This window comes from Triticum urartu, chromosome 4 (genome assembly GCF_003073215.2).
Source record: "Triticum urartu cultivar G1812 chromosome 4, Tu2.1, whole genome shotgun sequence".
NCBI lineage: Eukaryota > Viridiplantae > Streptophyta > Magnoliopsida > Poales > Poaceae > Triticum > Triticum urartu.
This window is the reverse complement of record NC_053025.1, coordinates 548451983-548473203: the sequence shown is the minus strand read 5'-3', so window position 1 is coordinate 548473203 and position 21221 is coordinate 548451983.

The following is a 21221-nucleotide window of genomic DNA, read 5'->3' as shown; positions in this document are numbered from 1 at the left end:
CGGCACAAGAGAGGCTAGCAATGGTGGAAGGGTGAGAGTGTGTATAATCCATGGACTCAACATTTAGTCATAAAGAACTCACATACTTATTACAAAAATCTACAAGTCATCAAAACTAAGCACTACGCGCATGCTCCTAGGGGGATAGATTGGTAGGAAAAGACCATCGCTCCTCATGCTTCAAATTTGTCACACGACGATTACCATACGTGCATTCTACGTGACTTGCAAACCTCAACACAAGTATTTCTCAATTTCACAATTACTCAACTAGCATGACTCTAATATCACCATCTTTATATCTCAAAACAATTATCAAGTATCAAACTTCTCATAATGCACTCTATATGAAAGTTTTTATTATACCCATCTTGGTTTCCCATCATATTAAGACTAATTTTATAACCAAAGCAAATTACCATGTTGTTCTAAAAGACTCTCAAAATAATATAAGTGAAGCATGAGAGATCAATAATTTCTATGAAATAAAACCACCACCGTGCTCTAAAAAGATAAAAGTGAAGCACTAGAGAAAAATTATCTAGCTCAAAAGATATAAGTGAAGCACATAGAGTATTCTAATAAATTCTGATTCATGTGTGTCTCTCCCAAAAGGTGTGTACAGCAAGGACGATTGTGGTAAACTAAAAAGCAAAGACTCAAACCATACAAGACACTTCAAGCAAAACACATATCATGTGGTGAATAAAAATATATCCTCAAGTAAAGTTACCGATAGACGAAGACGAAAGAGGGGATGCCTTCTGGGGCATCCCCAAGATTAGGCTTTTGGTTGTCCTTGAATTTTACCTTGGGGTGCCTTGGGAATCCTCAAGCTTAGGCTCTTGCCACTCATTGTTCCAAAATCCCTCAAATCTTTACCCAAAAACTTGAAAAGTTCACAACACAAAACTCAACAGAAAATCTCATGAGCTCCGTTAGTATAAGAAAGCAAGCCATCACTTTTATGTACTATAATTAACACATTCTTTATTTATATTGGTGTTAAACCTACGGTATTCCAACTTCTCTATGGTTCATACCCCTCGATACTAGCCATAGATTCATTAAAATAAGCAAACAACACACGAAAAACAGAATCTGTCAAAATAGAATAGTGTGTAGCAATTTGGAGGTTTCAAATACTTATGTAACTGCAAAAATTGTGAGAAATTAGGATGACCTAAATAACTTTTATATTGATCTACTTCAGTTGGAGTTGGTATTTTATCGCTCTCTGGTAAAAAATTAAAATTATTTTCATTAGCGTAAACTTTCTGTTTTTTCAGCAAGATCAAACAACAATCACCCAAGAAGATCCTAAAGGCTTTACTTGGAACAAACACTAATTAAAACATAAAAAACACAATCATAACAGAGGCTAGATAAATTGTTTTTTACTAAACAGGAACAAAAAAGTAAAGAACAAAAATAAAATTGGGTTGCCTCCCAACAAGCGCTATCGTTTAACGCCCCTAGCTAGGCATAAAACTAGAATAGATCTAGGTATTGTCATCTTTGGTATGCAATCCATAAGTGGGTCTCATAATTGATTCATAAGGCAATTTAATTTTCTTTCTAGGAAAGTGTTCCATGCCTTTCCTTAACGGAAATTGAAATCTAATATTTCCTTCTTTCATGTCAATAATTGCACCAATCATTCTAAGTAAAGGTCTACCAAGAATAATAGGACATGTAGGATTGCAATCTATATCAAGAATGATAAAATCTACGGGCACATAATTCATATTTGCAAAAATAAGAACATCATTAATCCTTCCCATAGGTTTCTTAATGGTGGAATCCGCAAGGTGCAAAATTAAAGAACAATCATCAAATTCACGGAAACCTAACACATCACACAAAGTTTTTAGAATCGTAGAAACACTAGGGCCCAAATCACACAAAGCATAGCATTCATAATCTTTAATCTTAATTTTAATAGTAGGTTCCCACTCATCATAAAGTTTTCTAGGAATAGAAACTTCTAATTTAAGCTTTTCTTCATAGGATTGCATTAAAGCATCAATGATAAGTTTAGTAAAAGCTTTATTTTGATCATAAGCATGAGGGGAATTTAACACGAATTGCAACAAGGAAATACAATCTATCAAAGAGAAATTATCATAATTAAATTCCTTGAAATCCAAAATAGTGGGTTCATTGCTATGTAAAGTTTTGACCTCTTCAATCCCACTTTTAGTAATTTTAGCATCAAGATCTAAAAACTCCAAATCATTGGGATGCCTTTTAACTAAAGTTGACCCATCTCCAGTCCCATCTTTATCAAGATTCATATTGGAAAACAAAGATTTAATAGGAGACACATCAATCACTTTTAGATCTTCATCATTATTATCATGAAAACTAGAAGAACATGCTTTCACAAAGCAATCTTTCTTAGCACGTATCCTAGCGGTTCTTTCTTTGTACTCATCAATGGAAATTCTAATGGCTTTGAGAGTCTCATTGATTTCATGCTTAGGTGGAATAGATCTAAGTCTCAAAGAATCAACATCAAGAGAAATTTCATCCACGTTCCTAGCCAACTCATCAATCTTAAGCAATTTTTCTTCAACCAAAGCATTGAAATTTTTTGTGACTCATAAATTCTTTAACACTAGTCTCAAAATCAGAGGGAATCTTATTAAAATTTCCATAAGAGTTGTTGTAGGAAATACCATAATTATTAGAGGAATTATTAGGAAACGACCTAGAATTAAAGTTTCCTCTATATGCGTTGTTACCAAAATTGTTCCTACCAACAAAATTCACATCCATAGATTCATTATTATTCTCAATCAAAGTGGATAAATGCATATCATTAGGATTAGAAGAAACACTCTTATTAGCAAACAATTTCATAAGTTCATCCATCTTTCCACTCAAAACATTAATCTCTTCAATCGCATGAACTTTTTTACTAGTGGATCTTTCGGTGTGCCATTGAGAATAATTAACCATAATATTATCTAGGAGTTTAGTAGCTTCTCCTAAAGTGATTTCCATAAAAGTGCCTCCCGCGGCCGAATCTAAAAGATTTCTAGAAGGAAAATTCAATCCGGCATAAATTTTTTGTATAATCATCCATAAATTCAAACCATGTGTAGGGCAATTACGTATCATTAATTTCGTCCTCTCCCAAGCTTGTGCAACACGCTCATGATCAAGTTGCTTAAAATTCATAATATCGTTTCTAAGAGAGATTATCTTAGCGGGACGAAAATACTTGATAAAAGCATCTTTGCACTTATTCCATGAATCAATACTATTTTTAGGAAAAGAAGAGAACCAAGTTTTAGCACGATCTCTAAGAGAAAACGGAAATAGCTTTACTTTAACAATATCATTATCCACATCTTTCTTCTTTTGCATCTCACACAAATCAACAAAGTTGTTTAGATGGGTAGCGGCATCTTCACAAGGAAGGCTAGAAAATTGATCTTTCATGACGAGATTCAACAAAGCAGCATTAATTTCATAAGATTTGGCATCAAAAATAGGAGCAATCGGAGTGCTAATAAAATCATTGTTGCTGGTATTGGAAAAGTCACATAATTTAGTATTATCTTGATCCATCTTGACAAACAATCAATCCAACACACAATCACACAAGAAGCAAGCGAAAGAAACAAATGGAAAAGGGGCGAATGAAATGGCAAAGGTGAAGTGGGGGAGAGGAAAACGAGAGGCGAATGGCAAATAATGTAATGAGAGGGAGAAGAGTTTATGATGGGTACTTGGTATGTCTTGACTTGAGCTTCGATCTCCCTGGCAACGGCGCCAGAAATCCTTGCTATCTCTTGAGCATGCGTTGGTTTTCCCTTGAAGAGGAAAGGGTGATGCAACAAAGTAGCGTAAGTATTTCCTTCAGTTTTTGAGAACCAAGGTATTGTTGGGGAACGTAGTAATTTCAAAAAATTTCCTACGCACACGCAGGATCATGGTGATGCATAGCAACGAGAGGGGAGAGTGTCGTCCATGTACCCTCGTAGACCGTTAAGCGGAAGTGTTATGACAACGCGGTTGATGTAGTCGTACGTATTCACGATCGACCGATCCTGAGTACCGAACGTACGGCACCTCCGCATTCAGCACACGTTCAGCTCGGTGACGTCCCGCGAACTCATGGTCCAGTAGAGCTCGGGGAAGAGTTTCGTCAGCACGACGACGTGGTGATGATGTTGATGAAGCTAGCGCAGCAGGGCTTCGCCTAAACACCGCTACAGTATGACCGAGGTGGATTATGGTGGAGGGGGGCACCGCACACGGTTGGGAGAGATCTTTGTGATCAACTTGTGTGTCTAGAGGTGCCCCCCTACCCCTGTATATAAAGGAGCAAGGGGGAGGCCGGCCGACCCTTGTTGGCGCGCCTAGGAGGAGGAATCCTCCTCCTAATAGGAGTAGGATTCCTCCCTTTCCTACTCCTACTAGGAGAGGGAAAGGCAAGGAGAGAAAGAGAAGGAAAGGGGGCGCCGCCCCCCTTCTCCTAGTCCAATTCGTAACTCAAATATTCCGCATTATTTCAAATGTAGGCCAAACTCGTAACTCAAATATTCTCCTCCATGATCAGATCGCATAAACTTTATTTTCTTGTTACGATGATTTTCCACTTCACTCTGAAATTCTTTGAACTTTTCAAATGTTTCAGACTTATGTTTCATTAAGTAGATATACCCATATCCGCTCAAATCATCTGTGAAGGTGAGAAAATAACGATACCCGCCGCGAGCCTCAATATTCATCGGACCACATACATCAGTATGTATGATTTCCAACAAATTTGTTGCTCGCTCCATAGTTCCGGAGAACGGCGTTTTAGTCATGTTGCCCATAAGGCATGGTTCGCAAGTACCAAGTGATTCATAATCAAGTGATTCCAAAAGTCCATCAGTATGGAGTTTCTTCATGAGCTTTATACCAATATGACCCCAAACGGCAGTGCCACAAATAAGTTGCACTACCATTATCAACTCTGCATCTTTTGGCTTCAACATTATGAATATGTGTATCACTACTATCGAGATTCAACAAGAATAGACCACTCTTTAAGGGTGCATGACCATAAAAGATATTACTCATATAAATAGAACAACCATTATTCTCAGATTTAAATGAATAACCGTCTCGCATCAAACAAGATCCAGATATAATGTTCATGCTTAACGCTGGCACCAAACAACAATTATTTAGGTCTAAAACTAACCCCGAAGGTAGATGTAGAGGTAGCGTTCCGACGATGATCACATCGACTTTGGAACCATTTCCCACGCGCATCGTCACCTCGTCCTTAGCCAGTCTTCGCTTAATCCGTAGTCCCTGTTTCGAGTTGCAAATATTAGCAACAGAACCAATATCAAATACCCAGGTGCTACTGCGAGCTCTGCTAAGGTACACATCAATAACATGTATATCACATATACCTTTGTTCACTTTGCCATCCTTCTTATCCGCCAAATACTTGGGGTAGTTCCGCTTCGAGTGACCAGTCGTTTTGCCGTAGAAGCACTCAGTCTCAGGCTTAGGTCCAGACTTGGGTTTCTTCTCCTGAGCAGCAACTTGTTTGCCGTTCTTCTTGAAGTTCCCCTTCTTCTTCCCTTTGCCATTTTTCTTGAAATTGGTGGTCTTATTGACCATCAACACTTGATGTCCTTCTTGATTTCTACCTCCGCAGCCTTTAGCGTTGCGAAGAGCTCGGGAATAGTCTTATTCATCCCTTGAATATTATAGTTCATCACGAAGCTTTTGTAGCTTGGTGGCAGTGATTGAAGAACTCTGTCAATGACACTATCAACAGGAAGATTAACTCCCAGTTGAGCCAAGTGATTATGATACCCAGACATTTTGAGTATATGCTCACTGATAGAACTATTCTCCTCCATCTTGCAGCTATAGAACTTATTGGAGACTTCATATCTCTCAATCCAGGCATTTGCTTGAAATATTAACTTCAACTCCTGGAACATCTCATATGCTCCATGACGTTCAAAACGTCATTGAAGTCCCGGTTCTAAGCCGTAAAGCATGGCACACTGAACTATCGAGTAGTCATCAACTTTACTCTGCCAAACGTTCTTAACGTTATCAGCAGCATCTGCAACAGGCCTGGCACCCAGTGGTGCTTCCAGGACGTAATTCTTCTGTGCAGCAATGAGGATAATCCTCAAGTTACAGACCCAGTCCGTGTAATTGCTACCATCATCTTTCAACTTTGCTTTCTCAAGGAACGCATTAAAATTCAACGGAACAACAGCACGGGCCATCTATATACAACAACATAGATAAGCAAAATACTATTAGGTGCTAAGTTCATGATAAATTTAAGTTTAATTAATAATATTACTTAAGAACTCCCACTTAGATAGACATACCTCTAATCATCTAAGTGATCATGTGATCCATATCAAGTAAACCATAACCAATCATCATGTGAAATGGAGTAGTTTTCAATGGTGAACATCACTATGTTGATCATATCTACTATATGATTCACGCTCGAAGCTTTCGATCTCAGTGTTCCGAGGCCATATCTGGCATCTGCTAGGCTCGTCAAGTTTAACCCGAGTATTTTGCGTGTGCAAAACTGGCTTGCACCCATTGTAGATGGACGTAGAGCTTATCACACCCGATCATCACGTGGTGTATCGGCACGACGAACTTTGGCAACGGTGCATACTCAGGGAGAACACTTTTATATTGAAATTTAGTGAGAGATCATCTTATAATGCTACCGTTAAACAAAGCAGAATAAGATGCATAAAGGATAAACATCACATGCAATCAATATAAGTGATATGATATGGCCATCATCATCTTGTGCTTGTGATCTCCATCTCCGAAGCACCGTCATGATCACCATCGTCACCGGCGCGACACCTTGATCTCCATCGTAGCATCGTTGTCATCTCGCCAACTATTGCTTCTACGACTATCACTACCGCTTAGTGATAAAGTAAAGCAATTTTAGGGCGATTGCATTGCATACAATAAAGCGACAACTATATGGCTCCTGCCAGTTGTCGATAACTCCGTTATAAAACATGATCATCTCATACAATAAATATAGCATCATGTCTTGACCATATCACATCACAACATGCCCTGCAAAAATAAGTTAGACGTCCTCTACTTTGTTGTTGCAAGTTTTACATGGCTGCTATGCGCTGAGCAAGAACCGTTCTTACCTACGCATCAAAACCACAACGATAGTTCGTCAAGTTGGTGCCGTTTTAACCTTCTCAAGGACCGGGCGGAGCCACACTTGGTTCAACTAAAGTCGGAGAAACTGACACCCACCAGCCACCTGTGTGCAAAGCACGTCGGTAGAACCAGTCTCGCGTAAGTGTACGCGTAATGTCGGTTCGGGCCGCTTCATCCAGCAATACCGCCGAACCAAAGTATGACATGCTGGTAAGAAATATGACTTGTATCGCCCACAACTCACTTGTGTTCTACTCATGCATATAACATCTATGCATAAAACCTGGCTCTGATACCACTGTTGGGGAACGTAGTAATTTCAAAAAAATTCCTACGCACACGCAGGATCATGGTGATGCATAGCAACGAGAGGGGAGAGTGTCGTCCACGTACCCTCGTAGACCATTAAGCGGAAGCGTTAAGACAACGCGGTTGATGTAATTGTACGTCTTCACGATCGACCGATCCTCAGTACCGAACATACGGCACCTCCGCGTTCAGCACACGTTCAGCTCGGTGATGTCCCGCGAACTCACGATCTAGTAGAGCTCGGGGAAGAGTTTCGTCAGCACGATGGCGTGGTGAGGATGTTGATGAAGCTACCGCAGCAGGGCTTCGCCGAAACACCGCTACAGTATGACCGAGGTGGATTATGGTGGACGAGGGCACCGCACACGGCTGGGAGAGATCTTTGTGATCAACTTGTGTGTGTAGAGGTGCCCCCTGCCCGTGTATATAAAGGAGCAAGGGGGAGGCCGTCCGGCCCTTGTTGTCGCGCCTAGGAGGAGGAATCCTCCTCCTAGTAGGAGTAGGATTCCTCCCTTTCCTACTCCTACTAGGAGGGGGAAAGGCAGGGAGAGAAAGAGAAGGAAAGGGGGGCGCCGCCCCCTTCTCCTAGTCCAATTCGGATAGGGGGAAGGGGGCGTGTTTCCTGCCCTAGGCCGGCCCCTCTCTCTTTCCCTTATGGCCCAACAAGGCCCATTAGTCCACGGGAGGTTCCGGTAACCCCTCCGGTACTCCAGTAAAATCCCGATTTCACCCGGAACTATTCCGATGTCCAAATGCAGGCTTCCAATATATCAATCTTTATGTCTTGACCATTTCAAGACTCCTCGTCATGTCCATGATCACATCCGGGACTGCGAACTACCTTCGATACATCAAAACCTATAAACTCATAAAACTGATCATCACAGAACTTTAAGTGTGCGGACCCTACGGGTTCAAGAACTATGTAGACATGACCGAGACACATCTCCGGTCAATAACCAATAGCGGAACCTGGATGCTCATATTGGTTCCTACATATTCTACGATGATCTTTATCGGTCAAACCGGACAACACTATACGTTGTTCTCTTTGTCATCGGTATGTTACTTGCCCGAGATTAGATCGTCGGTATCCAATACCTAGTTCAATCTCGTTACCGGCAAGTCTCTTTACTCGTTCCGTAATACATCACCCTGTAACTAACTCATTAGTTATCATGCTTGCAAGGCTTATAGTGATGTGCATTACCAAGAGGGCCCAGAGATACCTCTCCAACAATCAGAGTGACAAATCCTAATCTTAATCTATGCCAACTCAACAAGTACCATCGGAGACACCTATAGAGCACCTTTATAATCACCCAGTTACGTTGTGACGTTTGGTAGCACACAAAGTGTTCCTCCGGTATTCGGGAGTTGCATAATCTCATAGTCATAAGAACATGTATAAGTCATGAAGAAAGCAATAGCAGTAAACAAACGATCAAGTGCTAAGCTAACGGAATGGGTCAAGTCAATCACATCATTCTCCTAATGATGTGATCCCATTGATCAAATAACAACTCATGTCTATGGTTAGTAAACTTAACCATCTTTGATCAATGAGCTAGTCAAGTAGAGGCATACTAGTAACACTATGTTTGTCTATGTATTCACACATGTATCATGTTTCCGGTTAATACAATTCTAGCAAGAATAATAAACATTTATCATGAAATAAGGAAATAAATAATAACTTTATTATTGCCTCTAGGGCATATTTCCTTCAGGCATCAATCCAGTAGGAGATAACACGCAAGTCACCTAGTACCTGCACAAATAATCAAGAACCTCGCAACCAACGCGATAAAGGGATTGTCAATCCCTTCACGGTCACTTGCGAAAGTGAGATCAGATAAAGATAGTAAGATAAATATTTTTTTGGTATTTTTGTTATAAAGATTGGAAACTAAAGATTGCAAAATAGTAAACGAGATGCGATGTAAATAAAAAGAGATGCAATATAATAAGAAAGAGACCCGGGGGCCATAGGTTTCACTAGTGGCTTCTCTCATGATAGCATGTATTATGGTGGGTGAACAAATTACTGTCGAGCAATTGATAGAAGAGTGCATAGTTATGAGAATATCTAGGCAATGATTACGAATATAGGCATCTGTCCGTGTTAAGTAGACCGAAACGATTCTGCATCTACTATTTACTCCACACATCAACCGCTATCCAGCATGCATCAAGAGTATTAAGTTCATAAGAATAGAGTAATGCTTTAAGCAAGATGACATGATGTAGAGGGATAAACTGAAGCAATATGATATAAACCCCATCTTTTTATCCTCGATGGCAACAATACAATACGTGCCTTGCCGCCCCTACTGTCACTGGGAAAGGACACCGAAAGATTGAACCCAAAGCTAAGCACTTCTCCCATTGCAAGAAAGATCAATCTAGTAGGCCAAAATAAACCGATAATTCAAAGAGACTTGCAAAGATATGAAATCATGCATATAAGAATTAAGAGAAGAACCAAATATTATTCATGGATAAACTTGATCATAAATCCACAATTCATCGGATCTCGGCAAACACACCGCAAAAAGTATTACATCAAATAGATCTCCAAGAACATCGAGGAGAACTTTGTATTGAGAACCAAAGAGCGAGAAGAAGCCATCTAGCTAATAACTATGGACCCGAAGGTCTGTGGTAAACTACTCACACATCATTGGAGAGGCTATGGTGTTGATGTAGAAGCCCTCTGTGATTGAATCCCCCTCCGGCAGATCGCTGGAAAAGGCCCAGATGGGATCTCACGGGTACACAAGGTTGCGGCGGTGGAAAAGTGGTTTCGTGGCCCCCCTTGAAAGGATCGATATAGTTGACTAGAGGGGGTGAATAGGCAACTAACAATTTTTAGCTTTTCTTTGCCAAATTAAACTTTGCATCAAAGTAGGTTGTCTAGATGTGCAACTAGGTGAGTAACCTATATGATGCAACAACAATAAGCACACAAGAAAGCAATGGAAATAATACAAATACGCTTGCTCAAGTGAAGGTACGAGATAACCAAGAGTGGAGCCGATGAAGACGAGGATGTGTTACCGAAGTTCCTTCCTTTTGAGGGGAAGTACGTCTCTGTTGGAGCGGTGTGGAGGCACAATGCTCCCCAAGAAGCCACTAGGGCCACCGTATTCTCCTCACGCCCTCACACAATGCGAAATGTTGTGATTCCACTATTGGTGCCCTTGGAGGTGGTGACTGGACCTTTACAAACAAGGTTGGGGCAATCTCCACAACTTAATCGGAGGCTCCCAACAAAACCACGAAGCGGTGACCTCAACCGTCTAGGGTTCTCAAACACCCAAGAGTAACAAGATCCGCTAGGGATTAGTGGGGGAATCAAATTTCTCTTGGTGGAAGTGTAGATCAGGGCCTTCTCAACCAATCCTGAGCAAATCAACAAGTTTGATTGGCCAGGGAGAGAGATCGGGCGAAAATGGAGCTTGGAGCATTAATGGAGTTTTTGGGGGAAGAGGTAAGTCAACGTTGAAGAAGAAGACCCCCTTTTATAGAGGGGGGAACAATCCAAGCATTACCCCCTAAAACAGCCCCGCAGAGGGCGGTACTACCGCAGGGGGCAGCGGTACTACCACTAGGACCAGCGGTACTACCGCTCCCCTCGCGGTACTGCCGTGCAGTCTGGGAGGGCTAGTGTATGAGCAGGAAATAGACCCAGTGCGGTACTGCCACGGTGGTAGGGCGGTACTACTGCTCGAGAGCGATACTACCGCTTCTACTGCCGCTGCTTAGTGCCGCACAATCCGACACGAGAGGCGCCCCCTTGAGTCGACACGGTAGGAGCCCGGTACCGCAGTAGTACTGCGGCTAAGGACCCACAAGCGGTAGTACCGCTAGGCACCGCAGTACTACCGCTCGGACCAAAACAAGCTCATAAAGCAGGGAAAGAGACCTCCATCGACGCGGGAAGGCTCAGAGGGTGCGAAAACGAAGTGTACGTGTTGATTCCACCCTAGCCTTACTAAAGCGGACCCCCTCTTGATAGTACGGTGACTCCTACGAGACAAGTCCACCAAACCAGAAACGAAAGAGCTACACCGTCTTGAATAAAAACTCCGAGGGGAAAGAATCATCTCGTGCCAAAGGATGAATCTCTGAAATGCTCAAAGCACATGATTAGTCCGCAAAAGCATTGTCATCAATCACCAAAACACCTTAGGGATAAATATGCCCTTACACACCTGATGTTTTTAGGATATAAGAGTATATATAGGCGAAAGAAGTACGTCGGTGGACCTCTATGGGGCCCACGAGGGTGGGGGGCGCGCCCTCCTATCTCGTGTCCGCCTCGCGGACTTCCAGACTTCCACTCCAAGTCTCCTGGATGTGTGCTATCTAGAAAAGTGCTTTGGACTGCACGGCACACATATTAGGATCAACACTCCCCATATATTTTATAGACAATGCATATCTTGCAACAAATAAGGCTAACAGTAAGCAAGATATTAGATAAGAGCATAGCATAACTAGCACAAGATAACATAAGCTCAATAAGATGCGATAGAGTGCATATGTCTTACACCATATGAAAGATAACTCTGACGAGCACAACCAAACCAATGCAAGAAAGGTTCAACACGACAAAAAAGTTTGCGAGAAAGACAGGCAAGGCAACCACGCCACACAAACACACGCTCGCAACTTGACAACGACACAAATCCCTAAACTCTCTCCCCCTTTGGCATCGAGACACCAAAAAGGCAAAGAGTGAAGCTACGGCTCCAGGTGATAGCCAACTGAGGATATCGAACATCATATCTGAAGGAAATATGCCCTAGAGGCAATAATAAAGTTATTATTTATTTCCTTATATTATGATAAATGTTTATTATTCATGCTACAATTGTATTAACCGGAAACATGATACATGTGTGAATACATAGACAAACAGAGTGTCACTAGTATGCCTCTACTTGACTAGCTCGTTGATCAAAGATGGTTATGTTTCCTAGCCATATACAAAGAGTTGTCATTTGTTTAATGGGATCACATCATTAGGAGAATGATGTGATTGAATCGACCCATTTCGTTAGCTTAGCACTTGATCGTTTAGTTTGTTGCTATTTCTTTCTTCATGACTTATACATGTTCCTATGACTATGAGATTTTGCAACTCCCATTTACCGGAGGAACACTTTGTGTGCTACCAAACGTCACAACGTAAATGGGTGACTATAAAGGTGCTCTACAGGTGTCTCCGAAGGTACTTGTTGAGTTGGGATAGATCAAGATTAGGATTTGTCACTCCAATTGTCGGAGAGGTATCTCTGGGCCCTCTCGGTAATACACATCACTATAAGCCTTGCAAGCATGATAATGATGTCTACTACACAGCCTTCTTATTGTAGACGTTGTTGGGCCTCCAAGTGTAGAGGTTTGTAGGACAGTAGCAAATTTCCCTCAAGTGGATGACCTAAGGTTTATCAATCCGTACGAGGCGTAGGATGAAGATGGTCTCTCTCAAGCAACCCTGCAACCAAATAACAAAGAGTCTCCCCAACACACCCAATACAATGGTAAATTGTATAGGTGCACTAGTTCGGCGAAGAGATGGTGATACAAGTGGTATATGGATGGTAGATATAGGTTTTTGTAATATGAAAATATAAAAACAGCAAGGTAACTAATGATAAAACTGAGCACAAACGGTATTGCAATGCGTTGAAACAAGGCCTAGGGTTCATACTTTCACTAGTGCAAGTTCCCTCAACAATAATAACATAATTGGATCATATAACTATCCCTCAACATGCAAAAAAGAGTCACTCCAAAGTCACTAATAGCGGAGAACAAACGAAGAGATTATGGTAGGGTACGAAACCACCTCAAAGTTATTCCTTCCAATCAATCCGTTGGGCTATTCCTATAAGTGTCACAGACAGCCCTAGAGTTCGTACTAGAATAACACCTTAAGACACAAATCAACAAAAATCCTAATGTCACCTAGATACTCCAATGTCACCTCAAGTATCCGTGGGTATGATTATACGATATGCATGACACAATCTCAGATTCATCTATTCAACCAACACATAGAACCTCAAAGAGTGCCCCAAAGATTCTACCAGAGAGTCAAGACGAAAACGTGTGCCAACCCCTATGCATAGGTTCATGGGCGAAACCCGCAAGTTGATCACCAAAACATGCATCAAGTGAATCAATAGAATAATCCATTGTCACCACGGTTATCCCACGCGAGACATACATCAAGTGTTCTCAAATCCTTAAAGACTCAATCTGATAAGATAACTTCAAAGGGAAAACTCAATCCATTACAAGAGAGTAGAGGGGGGAGAAAACATCATAAGATCCAACTATAATAGCAAAGCTCGCGATATATCAAGATCGTATCACCTCAAGAACACGAGAGAGAGAGAGAGATCAAACACATAGCTACTAGTACATACCCTCAGCCCTGAGGGAGGACTACTCCCTCCTCGTCATGGAGAGCACCGGGATGATGAGGATGGCCACCGGAGAAGGATTCCCCCTCCGGCAGGGTGCCGGAACGGGTCTAGATTGGTTTTCGGTGGCTACGGAGGCTTCTAGCGGCGGAACTCCCGATCTATTCTTGTCTCTGATAGTTTTAGGGTAAATGGATATACGTAGGTGGAAGAAATACTCCAGGGGAGCCACGAGGGGCCCACGAGGGTGGAGGGCGCGGCCAGGGGGTGGGCGCGCCCCCTGCCTCGTGCTCTCCTCGTTGATCCCATGACGTGCACTCCAAGTCTCCTGTATTGCTTTCTTTCCAAAAATAACTCTTTCGAAGGTTTCATTCCGTTTGGACTCTGTTTGATATTCCTTTTCTGCGAAACACTGAAATAAGGGAAAAACAGAAATTGGCATTGGGTTCTGGGTTAATAGGTTAGTCCCAAAAATCATATAAAATATCAGGACCCCGATTCTAGGTCACACCGATCTAGCCTGTAACACCTCATATCACTTTGCGGCCTCACTCACGGTATTCCCACGGGTGTCGCCTTACCATGGCCCGGGACCATTTGCGCCTTTTGGCACACGTATATGATAGTGTCGCTAGCATCCATAAGGCAAAGAACCCGGGCCGACATGACTAGTCGTGAACCCAAAGTGGCACTAACTTATGGAGACAGGCATACATGAATCAACATCGAGCATGTCGGTCAGCAGCGTGCGAATCCGTGCTGTAGCACTGGGCTAACAGGACTCCGGGAACCCGAGCTGTAGCAGGCTAGGAAGGACTCCGGATGTCGCCATGTGACATTTCCCCGAAGGAACAGACACAGGAACAAAGTGGATCACATGCCGGCCAGTCAAGTGTTCCGGAGCAGTAGTGCTGGGCTAGCATGACTCTGGTGAACTGGGCTGTAGCGGACTACTATGGCTCATGGAAGCACAAGACTACATTTCCCCGTAAGAGAGGCTACCAAGGATAAACAACTAGGTTGTCGGATCCCACACATACCAAGCATTTCAATCATACACACAATATGCTCGATATGTGTAAATACAACATGGCATCACAACATAACTCTACGACTCAAGTATTTATTCATTAAGCTCCGAGGAGCGAGATATTACAAACATGGGTCTCATGACCCAACATTCAGAGCATACAAGTCAAAGCACATGCGGAAGCTTAACTTGTCTGAGAATAGACAGCTAAAAATGAAGAAGGCTGAGGAGCCTAACTATCTACAAGACCCTCCCAAGGGTACAAGATTGTAGCTGAGGTAACAAGCTAAACGTCGAAGTCCACGTGGAACTACTAGCGAGACTGAAGTCTCTCTACAAAACATAAATTAAGCAAACGTGAGTACAAATGTACTCAGCAAGACTTACATCAGAACTAACTACATATGCATCATTATCAACAAAAGGGATGGTGGGGTTTAACTGCAGCAAGCCAGCTTTTGACTCAGTGGCTAACCGGAACTACGACTGCAAGTAACTCTTTTGAGGTGGCGCACACGAGTCCACATATTCACCATATCAATACTCCACTATGGATCCGCTCCCGTCTCCCTACGAGAAGGCCATCCATAGCACTCACACTTATCTTGCGCATTTTAGAGTATCCACTTTCACTTGTCTATGAACTATGCAAGGGGTCCAAGTTTCCATATCCGAGGAATCCGACTATTCGAATAGATAATGATAACCCTGCAGGTGTGTACTTCTTCACGCACACTCTCGCCACTTACCACCATGTACACATCGTGTATCTCGGCAACCTTCAAGCGGAAGCCTGGCAAGGGAGTCGGCCACGACCTGACTAACCAACAAGTCTCTAGTCCAGGTTTATCGCCTATTCGGGTTCCATCCGCAAGGAGATCCGGCCGGGGTGTCGCTCACGGCCCCAAACGATGTGAGTAGTGTTCCCAAGCCCACCATCCGGGTGCCACTTGGTACACCGTGCCACTGTGCCTAGTCTGTCCCAAGCCCACCTGTACCGGGTGCCACTTGGTAGACTACTAACACTACCTACAAACACCAGAAACTAGTTGCAACTCCTAGACAGAGATCATGTTGATTAATAAGTCAAGAGGGGCACTTAAGCATTCCAATGCGTGGTAGTAGCCGTTCATGGATCACAAACACAGAACTCAATTCCTGAGGACGGCTGCAATGAGACAACCCACCATGTACTCCTACATGGCCTCTCACCGCTACCTTTACCAAATCATGTTCACACACTTATCTCTCAACGGTAGGACATGTTCACCACATTCCAATTCATCCCCGATGAATCAGACTTGACTTAACTCTAAGCAGTAGCAGGCATGACATACAAGCACGAATGAGTAGGCACATCAGGGCTCAAACAACTCCTACTCATGCTAGTGGGTTTCATCTATTTACTGTGGTAATGACAGGTCATGCAGAGGAAAAGGGGTTCAACTACCGCAGCATGTAACAGTTGAATCGTTGTTGTCCTAATGCAGTAAAAGAGAGCAGGAGCGAGAGAGTGGGATTGTATTGGAATGAACAAAGGGGTTTTGCTTGCCTGGCACTTCTGAAGATAGTATAGTTCTTCATCGGTGTCATCGATCACATCGTCAGAACCACGTCTATCGAGAGGGGACAAACACCGGCAACTGAGAAAGAACACAATCAATGCAATGCCACGGTATGATGCATGATCATGACATGGCAATATGCTGTGATTTGAGCTAATGCATCTAGCTATGATTTAAATGAAGTTGGTTTGAATACATGATTCAAATTCCAACTCCATATATGATTATTTAAATGCCCTTTATTTGTTTTGTCCAAAACAGAGGACAAACATTGTTCAAACATGCATGGAAATGGTACAGATGGATTCCTTAAATTTTTCTGATAATTTTTCATATATAAATCTTTTCATTTGGAGTTACGGTTGAATTTCTATGATTTTTAGAAGTTTTGGGCATTTTCTGGAATTTCCTGATTATTAATAAATCTAGAAAATGTATTATTGCATCAGCATTAGGTCATGCTGACGTCAGCTGGTCAACAAGACCGTCCAGGTCAAACCTAACAGGTGTGGCCCACCTATCATTGACTCAGTGCTAACCAGGGTTTAGTTAAATCCTAACTAAAGTAATTAGAAGGGCCGAGGCCCACAGTCAGCGAGTTAGTGGTTAGCTAAAATTTAATTAGCATCTAAACTAAATTAGCAGGGCCTCGGGCCCACATGTTAATGACCCAGGGGGGGTCAAACCCTGGTCAACTCGGTCAAACCTGCCGGCGACTCGATGCCGGCGAGGCCAGATGCGGCGGAGGGCTGCAGAATTCCTCCTCCGGTGACCAAATGGCCGGCAGAGGGCATCTGCGGAACATGGGCACTCATCCGCGTCGATTTATGGCAGCAGCGACAAAGCCAGGCGGTGGTGGGTTTCGGTCATCGGCGAAGCGGCAGCTGCGGCGTGCAAACGAGAAAACGGAGAGGGAGAGGAGGAGCAGCAGCTCACAGCGGATGCAGCAGGCGTCGAAGCGGGCTCGGGGAAGCGCGGGAGGCGGCGAATCAACGGCGACGATCTCCAGTGGCCGATGAGGGAAACATCAGCGATGGCGGTGTTGCAGCGCATCCGAGGCCTCGTGGCTCCTCGAGGGGGTCGAGGACGTCGAGACGGAGCTCGCAGGCACGGCGAGGGGTCGAGGGGGAGGCGGTGGCCGCGACAACGACGAACGGCGGCGACGGCTCCGCTCGGCTTCGGAAGAGAGAGCGAGAGCAGAGGAGAGGAGGGCCACGGGGAAGAGTGAGAGGGGTCAGGGGGTTGCGTGGCATCTCCCAGAGGCGTTCAGTGGCGAGCAGGCAAGCCGGAGGTGGCCGGCGCTGTAGGATCGAAAGTATGTCTAGAGGGGGGGGGGGATTAGACTACTTGACCAAATAAAAACTTAACCTTTTCCCAATTTTAGTTCTTGGCAGATTTTAGCTATTGGAGGACAAGTCAAGCAATCATCACACAATTCAAGCAAGCATGCAAAGAGTATATTGGCAGCGGAAAGTAAAGCATGCAACTTGCAAGAATGTAAAGGGAAGGGTTTGGAGAATTCAAACGCAATTGGAGACACAGATGTTTTTCCCGTGGTTCAGATAGGTGGTGCTATCCTACATCCATGTTGATGGAGACTTCAACCCACAAAGGGTAACGGTTGCGCGAGTCCACGGAGGGCTCCACCCACGAAGGGTCCACGAAGAAGCAACCACCCACAAAGGGTCCACAAAGAAGCAACCTTGTCTATCCCACCATGGCCATCGCCCACGAAGGACTTGCCTCACTAGCGGTAGATCTTCACGAAGTAGGCGATCTCCTTACCCTTACAAACTCCTTGGTTCAACTCCACAATCTTGTCGGAGGCTCCCAAGTGACACCTAGCCAATCTAGGAGGCACCAGTCTCCAAGAAGTAACAAATGGTGTGTAGGTAATGAACTCCTTGCTCTTGTGCTTCAAATGATAGTCTCCCCAACACTCAACTCTCTCATAGGATTTGGATCTTGTGGAAAGAAGATTTGAGTGGAAAGCAACTTGGGGAAGGCTAGAGATCAAGATTCATATGGTAGGAATGGAATATCTTGGTCTCAACACATGAGTAGGTGGTTCTCTCTCAGAACATATGAGTTGGAATTGTGTATGTGTTCTGATGGCTCTCTCCTCGAATGAAGAGGAGGTGGAGGGGTATATATAGCCTCCACACAAAATCCAACCATTACACACAATTTTCCAATCTCGGTGGGACCGAATCAACAAACTCGGTCGGACCGAAAAGGTAAACCTAGTGACCGTTAGAGATTTTCGGTGGGACTGACATGCAACTTAGTAGGACCGATATGGTTAGGGTTTGGGCATAACGTAATCTCGGTGAGACCGATTACACAAACTCGGTGAGATCGATTTTGGTAGTTAGCTAACCAGAGAGTTGGTCAGGCAAACTCGGTGGGACCGATTTGCTCTTTCGGTGAGACCGAAAAGTTACAAAAAGGAAACACTGAATTTACATTGCAATCTCGGTGGGACCGATTCGCTCTTTCGGTGAGACCGAAAAGTTACGAAAGGGAAAAAGAGAGTTTGTAATCCCATCTCGGTGAGACCGAGATCCCTATCGGTAGAACCGAATTGCTAGGGTTTGGCAGTGGCTTATGACAAGTGAAACTCGGTGGCGCCGGATAGAAAGAATCTGTAGGACCGAGTTTGGCTTAGGGTTTAGGTCATATGTGGATATGGGAAAGTAGTTGAGGGTTTTTGGAGCATATCACTAAGCACATGAAGCAAGAGGCTCATTAAGCAACACCTCATCCCTCCTTGATAGTATTGGCTTTTCCTAAAGACTCAATGTGATCTTGGATCACTAAAATATAAAATGAAGAGTCTTGCGCTTTTGAGCTTGAGCCAATCCTTTGTCCTTAGCATTTTGAGGGTTCCACTTTCACCATCCATGCCATGCCAATCATTGAGCTTTCCTGAAATAATCATCTTGGAATAGCATTAGCTCAATGAGCTATATGTTGTTATGAATTACCGAAACCACCTAGGGATAGTTGCACTTTCAATCTCCCCCTTTTTGGTAATTGATGACAACATATAGATCAAAGCTTCGACAAATGATAATAAGCATGAAATATATCGTCGCTTTGAGAAGTATGTGATATGTAAGAGCTCCCCCTAAATTTGTGCATATTTAAAATTTGCTTCGGACTGCAAATGCACAAAGAGTTAGAGTCATGGGTTACTCTTCCATGTCACATACATCTTGGTGGAGCACTTAAAATGATAAGAATGAAATACATGCACTCATCACTAGTGAATGATCACATAAGATAGATAAGATAATAGCATTAAGCAAACATTAAGTGTAGCTTATGATCAAACACATGATCATCAATGTCTCACGAGCAATGACATAGTATCTCAAGCACTCAAAAGCAAACAAAGTTCGAAAAAACACCAAATAAAGCAAGAGAGAATAAAAGCAACACTCTCTCTCGAAGCCTATGATCTATACATTTTTCTCCCCCTTTGGCAACAAGTTACCAAAAAGTTCCTAGAAAATGCATAGTGCTAGATCGACGCTCAGGCTTGATCTTCAGGTGGTGGTGGAGTCCGGAGCACTCCAAGGACGAAGCCTTCTGTAGACGTGGTCGGAGTCGAGGCTGAAGTAGATGCTGGAGCTGGTGGAACTGAGGCTGTAGATGGTGCAGAAGTGGTGGCTCTGGTGTCAGCAAGTGGCACTGCAGACGACCTCGGACCTCGTGGCACTCTGGCAAAGGCATCAGTTGTAGTCCTGCCTCTCCTCTCCTGCATGTCATCTTGGAGCTGCTCCACTGCAGTCTGAATCTCTGTCACCTTGACATCCAAGTCATAGAAGTTTTGTTCCATGATTCTCTCTAGGCTTGCCTGGTTCTGAGTTAGGGTGGCTAGTCCTTTCTCAATCCGCAGGGTGGATGCAATTAGGTAACCAAGCTGCTCTTGTTTGGTTTTCAGGAAATATTCAGATGCCTCCTCTTGAGTAGGCATCTTGGCAGCTTTCTCCTTCCTTGCCTTCTCCTTCTTTGCTTGTGCTTGTGCAGACGATGGTTCATTCTCAGTCATAACAACTTGATTATCTTCAAAATCTGGACGGATGGGCAGGTGTTCCTTGTCCAACAAGTATATGCCCATGCCCATCTTGGAGTTAATGAGCTCCTGAATTTGTGGGGCATATCCACAACTCCTCTTCTGGTCTGCTGCAGTCCTCTTGATTGTTTCTACTATGAGGCTCATCACTTTAAACTTCTGAGGCACATCAAATACATGAAGCAAATTGATTGCATGGCCTCTGATCATCTTGTGATCTCCAGATTTGGGCAACAAAGTGTGCCTAAGGATCCAGTTAATGGTTGGCAGCCCTGACAGAAGATAATGCACAGACCCAAACTTGAAAGTATCAAGTGCCTCGTTTGGAATTTCCTTGTACATATTGGACATAGAGTTGTGGTCCATCTTCTTCTTGGCTTAGATATCCAAGTCATCCTCATGCTCCTCTGGGGCATTGATGAGCTGTGCCCACTCAGCAACAGTAGATTGGTACCTCGTACCTTCAGACATCCAAGTTATCCTACCATCTGGATAGAAGTGTGCCGTGGAGTAGAATTGCATAATAAGTTCCTCGTTCCACTTTGTGAGCTTCTGCCCAACAAAGTCTGCAACTCCAAAAGCACTAAAGCTGTCTT